At 54.3% G+C, this 7365-nt stretch overlaps 3 non-coding genes across 3 annotated transcripts in view; all 3 read left to right on the top strand.

The window, feature by feature from the left end:
- The first annotated feature begins 3828 nt into the window (after positions 1-3828).
- Positions 3829-5721, top strand: LOC126328375 (small subunit ribosomal RNA). The gene has a single exon (XR_007561878.1). It is a non-coding gene; the product is annotated as a small subunit ribosomal RNA (ribosomal RNA).
- Positions 5722-6083: 362 nt separating this feature from the next.
- On the top strand, positions 6084-6238 carry LOC126328373 (5.8S ribosomal RNA). The gene has a single exon (XR_007561876.1). It is a non-coding gene; the product is annotated as a 5.8S ribosomal RNA (ribosomal RNA).
- Positions 6239-6426: 188 nt separating this feature from the next.
- LOC126328371 (large subunit ribosomal RNA) overlaps positions 6427-7365 on the top strand; it is a 4222-nt gene continuing 3283 nt past the window's right edge. Inside the window, exon 1 of the ribosomal RNA XR_007561874.1 lies at positions 6427-7365. This exon is cut by the window's right edge and continues 3283 nt beyond it. This is a non-coding gene — a ribosomal RNA (large subunit ribosomal RNA).

The raw sequence follows: 7365 nt of genomic DNA, 5'->3' as shown, positions 1-7365 counted from the left end.
CACACGCGAGACAGATACACAATACCAAATTTAACCAACTTTATCGCTTAACCTAACTGTGGCTGTACCAGTTTATCGCTTAACCTAACTGTGGCTGTACCAGTTTATCGCTTAACCTAACTGTGGCTGTACCAGTTTATCGCTTAACCTAACTGTGGCTGTACCAGTTTATCGCTTAACCTAACTGTGGCTGTACCAGTTTATCGCTTAACCTAACTGTGGCTGTACCAGTTTATCGCTTAACCTAACTGTGGCTGTACCAGTTTATCGCTTAACCTAACTGTGGCTGTACCAGTTTATCGCTTAACCTAACTGTGGCTGTACCAGTTTATCGCTTAACCTAACTGTGGCTGTACCAGTTTATCGCTTAACCTAACTGTGGCTGTACCAGTTTATCGCTTAACCTAACTGTGGCTGTACCAGTTTATCGCTTAACCTAACTGTGGCTGTACCAGTTTATCGCTTAACCTAACTGTGGCTGTACCAGTTTATCGCTTAACCTAACTGTGGCTGTACCAGTTTATCGCTTAACCTAACTGTGGCTGTACCAGTTTATCGCTTAACCTAACTGTGGCTGTACCAGATTATCGCTTAACCTAACTGTGGCTGTACCAGTTTATCGCTTAACCTAACTGTGGCTGTACCAGTTTATCGCTTAACCTAACTGTGGCTGTACCAGTTATCGCTTAACCTAACTGTGGCTGTACCAGATTATCGCTTAACCTAACTGTGGCTGTACCAGTTTATCGCTTAACCTAACTGTGGCTGTACCAGTTTATCGCTTAACCTAACTGTGGCTGTACCAGTTTATCGCTTAACCTAACTGTGGCTGTACCAGTTTATCGCTTAACCTAACTGTGGCTGTACCAGTTTATCGCTTAACCTAACTGTGGCTGTACCAGTTTATCGCTTAACCTAACTGTGGCTGTACCAGTTTATCGCTTAACCTAACTGTGGCTGTACCAGTTTATCGCTTAACCTAACTGTGGCTGTACCAGTTTATCGCTTAACCTAACTGTGGCTGTACCAGTTTATCGCTTAACCTAACTGTGGCTGTACCAGTTTATCGCTTAACCTAACTGTGGCTGTACCAGATTATCGCTTAACCTAACTGTGGCTGTACCAGATTATCGCTTAACCTAACTGTGGCTGTACCAGATTATCGCTTAACCTAACTGTGGCTGTACCAGATTATCGCTTAACCTAACTGTGGCTGTACCAGATTATCGCTTAACCTAACTCAATTTGTCCCTTAACCTAACTCAATTTGTCCCTTAACCTAACTCAAGTTGTCCCTTAACCTAACCCACGTTGTCCCTTAACCTAACCCACGTTGTCCCTTAACCTAACCGACGTTGTCCCTTAACCTAACCGACGTTGTCCCTTAACCTAACCGACGTTGTCCCTTAACCTAACCGACGTTGTCCCTTAACCTAACCGACGTTGTCCCTTAACCTAACCGACGTTGTCCCTTAACCTAACCGACGTTGTCCCTTAACCTAACCCACGTTGTCCCTTAACCTAACCCACGTTGTCCCTTAACCTAACCCACGTTGTCCCTTAACCTAACCCACGTTGTCCCTTAACCTAACCCACGTTGTCCCTTAACCTAACCCACGTTGTCCCTTAACCTAACCCACGTTGTCCCTTAACCTAACCCACGTTGTCCCTTAACCTAACCCACGTTGTCCCTTAACCTAACCCACGTTGTCCCTTAACCTAACCCACGTTGTCCCTTAACCTAACCCACGTTGTCCCTTAACCTAACCCACGTTGTCCCTTAACCTAACCCACGTTGTCCCTTAACCTAACCCACGTTGTCCCTTAACCTAACCCACGTTGTCCCTTAACCTAACCCACGTTGTCCCTTAACCTAACCCACGTTGTCCCTTAACCTAACCCACGTTGTCCCTTAACCTAACCCACGTTGTCCCTTAACCTAACCCACGTTGTCCCTTAACCTAACCCACGTTGTCCCTTAACCTAACCCACGTTGTCCCTTTGCCTAACATAGTTCACTGCTCGGAATCTCTGGTGTCGTTGTTATCCTCATGTAGATGTCTTGCGAGTGTTGCTTACTTTCCACATATTCCTGCTATCCACTGTCAATTGTACTGCAATAGGACTATATCGCCGACCCCCCCCCTCCCCCCCCTCTGTCCCCCTCTGTCCCCCTCTTTGTGTCTCTGTCCTCTCAAGCTGGTCGGTCTGGCGTTTGAGTGTTAAATGAGCCTCGCAGCTGTTCAGTTGCATTCAGATGTCGACGCCCTCAGTGTACGTCGTGGTATGGTCTGTGTCCATTGTCCGCTGATGTCGTACGCGTAACCCACACGCTGTACCGATCATCGGTCGTTACGTACAGAGTGAAGTAGTGTGATACGTGTGACCGTACGCTGGCTGTGCCCAACGGTGTCGAATCTCAATTTCCATATGTTGTGCTTGATGCTACTTGTCTCGTCTCCCAATAACAGCTAGGTTGCACTGTGGTACGCCGTAGAGGCGTGTGGGAGGAACGTACGAACGCATTGTATGTCACCCTGGGTCGCTGGGGGTGGTGGTGCGGTGAGTCAGGTCAGGTCAGGTCAGCGTGAGCCGTCTGATGTAGTGACGCGTGTATTCCGACTTTGTCGTATTGCCTCACACAAAGTGCTACCCTGGTGGACCGCGTTCCATATCTGGGACATGCCGCAGATGCCGGTTGACAGTGGATCGCGGAAGGTACATCGCATACGTGCGCGGGCCACCTTCCACGTGTTCTCTTCTGCACATGTCGCAGTGTGTATGTGGTCTGATGTAGCGTGTCGTGACACATGACATCCTGGCATGCAAGAATTGTTGAATTCGCAAATGTAGGTGGACATCTACGTTTACTGCCCAAGATACGCAAATGAACTGGAAATCCGTTGTTGAGCGGTTGTTCACGCTGGAGGTGAATCTGTGATGGCGACGATCGGTACAGCTATTAACCGGTTGTTTCAGCGGTACCCGCCACATCCACACGCGTGACTAGGCCCATGTGGGTATGAAGCGATACGCGGCGGTGGCTTGGTGGGACTGTTCCCGGCCGGTGAAGGGGGGCCGCCCGGCGTGTTGGCCGCGCGCTGCGTGGGCGCACGCGCAACAGGCGGCTGGTGGGGGGCGCCGAGTGGCAGGAGCGCCAGCCGACGGGCCCGGCAGGCGGCGCAGCTACGCTGCGGCGCACCCTGCACGCGGCGCCTGGCGGCCAAAGTTGGTTCAGCCGAGCCCGGTGCGAAGCGCGGTGGACATCTGCAGTGTGCTGGTCTGATTGAGGACTGTGTGCGTTGAGGATGCGCCGCCGCCTGGCACTCGGCGCCGCGACGCCGTCTGCTGCTCGGTCGCCCCAGCGGTTCTCGCAGGTGGTTTGTATCGCAGTTGTGCGGACGTGTTGGCGCGTGCGCTGTGCTGGGAGAGTTCGCTTCTGCACCCAAGTGGGGCTTTGCCCTTGTGTGGCGCTGGCGTTGGAGCTGCCGGTCACCATAGGTGGCGCGTGTTGTCTCCCGCCGGCAATGCCACGACAGCACGCTCCCGGGCCTCTGTCGGCAGCGGCAAGCTCAGTTGGGAGCAAGGGTGTTCGCACTAAAACCGTCTACTCGCCTAACTCCGGGCGATTGCGCCTCTCTCGAAACCGACCAAGTACCTAGGACGGCGCTGCGCGCCGCCGGGACCTGAGAGGGTTTCGAGGTGTATCGTGCAGGGGAGCTCGGCCTCCTCCTGTTTGCAGAATAATTGAGCGGACGCTTGCGTGTTCGCGCGGGCCCCCGGGACACACTCCCGGGCGGCCGGCTGCTCAGCTCTAGTTGACGCAGCTCCCTGGTTGATCCTGCCAGTAGTCATATGCTTGTCTCAAAGATTAAGCCATGCATGTCTCAGTACAAGCCGCATTAAGGTGAAACCGCGAATGGCTCATTAAATCAGTTATGGTTCCTTAGATCGTACCCACGTTACTTGGATAACTGTGGTAATTCTAGAGCTAATACATGCAAACAGAGTCCCGACCAGAGATGGAAGGGACGCTTTTATTAGATCAAAACCAATCGGATTGGCTTGTCTGGTCCGTTTGCCTTGGTGACTCTGAATAACTTTGGGCTGATCGCACGGTCCTCGTACCGGCGACGCATCTTTCAAATGTCTGCCTTATCAACTGTCGATGGTAGGTTCTGCGCCTACCATGGTTGTAACGGGTAACGGGGAATCAGGGTTCGATTCCGGAGAGGGAGCCTGAGAAACGGCTACCACATCCAAGGAAGGCAGCAGGCGCGCAAATTACCCACTCCCGGCACGGGGAGGTAGTGACGAAAAATAACGATACGGGACTCATCCGAGGCCCCGTAATCGGAATGAGTACACTTTAAATCCTTTAACGAGTATCTATTGGAGGGCAAGTCTGGTGCCAGCAGCCGCGGTAATTCCAGCTCCAATAGCGTATATTAAAGTTGTTGCGGTTAAAAAGCTCGTAGTTGGATTTGTGTCCCACGCTGTTGGTTCACCGCCCGTCGGTGTTTAACTGGCATGTATCGTGGGACGTCCTGCCGGTGGGGCGAGCCGAAGGGGTGCTTTCGCGTCCCGAGGCGGACCCCGTTTAAATCCTACCAGGGTGCTCTTTGTTGAGTGTCTCGGTGGGCCGGCACGTTTACTTTGAACAAATTAGAGTGCTTAAAGCAGGCAAGCCCGCCTGAATACTGTGTGCATGGAATAATGGAATAGGACCTCGGTTCTATTTTGTTGGTTTTCGGAACCCGAGGTAATGATTAATAGGGACAGGCGGGGGCATTCGTATTGCGACGTTAGAGGTGAAATTCTTGGATCGTCGCAAGACGAACAGAAGCGAAAGCATTTGCCAAGTATGTTTTCATTAATCAAGAACGAAAGTTAGAGGTTCGAAGGCGATCAGATACCGCCCTAGTTCTAACCATAAACGATGCCAGCCAGCGATCCGCCGCAGTTCCTCCGATGACTCGGCGGGCAGCCTCCGGGAAACCAAAGCTTTTGGGTTCCGGGGGAAGTATGGTTGCAAAGCTGAAACTTAAAGGAATTGACGGAAGGGCACCACCAGGAGTGGAGCCTGCGGCTTAATTTGACTCAACACGGGAAACCTCACCAGGCCCGGACACCGGAAGGATTGACAGATTGATAGCTCTTTCTTGATTCGGTGGGTGGTGGTGCATGGCCGTTCTTAGTTGGTGGAGCGATTTGTCTGGTTAATTCCGATAACGAACGAGACTCTAGCCTGCTAACTAGTCGCGTGACATCCTTCGTGCTGTCAGCGATTACTTTTCTTCTTAGAGGGACAGGCGGCTTCTAGCCGCACGAGATTGAGCAATAACAGGTCTGTGATGCCCTTAGATGTTCTGGGCCGCACGCGCGCTACACTGAAGGAATCAGCGTGTCTTCCTAGGCCGAAAGGTCGGGGTAACCCGCTGAACCTCCTTCGTGCTAGGGATTGGGGCTTGCAATTGTTCCCCATGAACGAGGAATTCCCAGTAAGCGCGAGTCATAAGCTCGCGTTGATTACGTCCCTGCCCTTTGTACACACCGCCCGTCGCTACTACCGATTGAATGATTTAGTGAGGTCTTCGGACTGGTACGCGGCATCGACTCTGTCGTTGCCGATGCTACCGGAAAGATGACCAAACTTGATCATTTAGAGGAAGTAAAAGTCGTAACAAGGTTTCCGTAGGTGAACCTGCGGAAGGATCATTACCGACTAGACTGCATGTCTTTCGATGTGCGTGTCGTGTCGCGCAACACGCTACCTGTACGGCAGTGGCCGTGCGCCGCGTGCGGAACCACGCGTGCCTCTCAAAACTAGCGGAAGTGTTGTTGTTGTGTGGTACGAGCGCTGAAGCTCTGGAGCGGCTGGCCTGCGGTACCTGGCGCCTGGCGCCGGTTTTGAATGACGTTCGCCCGAGTGCCTGTCCGCTCCGGTGTGGAGCCGTACGACGCCCATCGGCTGTGAGGCCGTTGGACACAAAAAAAATAGTGGAACAGGGGCCGTCAGACGCCTCAGTCCCGCAAATGCTACTGTCTTGAAAGAGACAGTGGGAGACTGAAAAGGAAAAGATCACCCAGGACGGTGGATCACTCGGCTCGTGGGTCGATGAAGAACGCAGCAAATTGCGCGTCGACATGTGAACTGCAGGACACATGAACATCGACGTTTCGAACGCACATTGCGGTCCATGGATTCCGTTCCCGGGCCACGTCTGGCTGAGGGTCGGCTACGTATACTGAAGCGCGCGGCGTTTGTCCCGCTTCGGAGACGTGGGAGTGTCGTGGTCGCCTGTGTGGCCGGCCGCGTCTCCTTAAACGTGCGATGCGCGCCCGTCGCCTGGCGGTTCGCATACCGGTACTTTCTCGGTAGCGTGCACAGCCGGCTGGCGGTGTGGCGTGCGACACCTCGTACAACGACCTCAGAGCAGGCGAGACTACCCGCTGAATTTAAGCATATTACTAAGCGGAGGAAAAGAAACTAACAAGGATTCCCCCAGTAGCGGCGAGCGAACAGGGAAGAGTCCAGCACCGAACCCCGCAGGCTGCCGCCTGTCGTGGCATGTGGTGTTTGGGAGGGTCCACTACCCCGACGCCTCGCGCCGAGCCCAAGTCCAACTTGAATGAGGCCACGGCCCGTAGAGGGTGCCAGGCCCGTAGCGGCCGGTGCGAGCGTCGGCGGGACCTCTCCTTCGAGTCGGGTTGCTTGAGAGTGCAGCTCCAAGTGGGTGGTAAACTCCATCTGAGACTAAATATGACCACGAGACCGATAGCGAACAAGTACCGTGAGGGAAAGTTGAAAAGAACTTTGAAGAGAGAGTTCAAAAGTACGTGAAACCGTTCTGGGGTAAACGTGAGAAGTCCGAAAGGTCGAACGGGTGAGATTCACGCCCATCCGGCCACTGGCCCCCGCCCTCGGCAGATGGGGCCGGCCGCCCGCGCGGAGCAATCCGCGGCGGGGTCGTGTCCGGTTGCCTTTCCACTCGCCGCGGGGTGGGGCCGTTCCGGTGTGCGGTGGGCCGCACTTCTCCCCTAGTAGGACGTCGCGACCCGCTGGGTGCCGGCCTACGGCCCGGGTGCGCAGCCTGTCCTTCCGCGGGCCTCGGTTCGCGTCTGTTGGGCAGAGCCCCGGTGTCCTGGCTGGCTGCTCGGCGGTATATCTGGAGGAGTCGATTCGCCCCTTTGGGCGCTCGGGCTCCCGGCAAGCGCGCGCGGTTCTTCCCGGATGACGGACCTACCTGGCCCGGCCCCGGACCCGCGCCGCTGTTGGCTCGGGATGCTCTCGGGCGGAATAATCGCTCCCGTCAGCGGCGCTTCAGCTTTGGACAATTTCACGACCCGTCTTGAAACACGGAC

The sequence above is a fragment of the Schistocerca gregaria genome, unplaced genomic scaffold (genome assembly GCF_023897955.1).
Source record: "Schistocerca gregaria isolate iqSchGreg1 unplaced genomic scaffold, iqSchGreg1.2 ptg001126l, whole genome shotgun sequence".
Taxonomy (NCBI): domain Eukaryota; kingdom Metazoa; phylum Arthropoda; class Insecta; order Orthoptera; family Acrididae; genus Schistocerca; species Schistocerca gregaria.
Note: the sequence above shows the minus strand (reverse complement) of the source record. Positions and strands in the feature narration are given on the sequence as shown.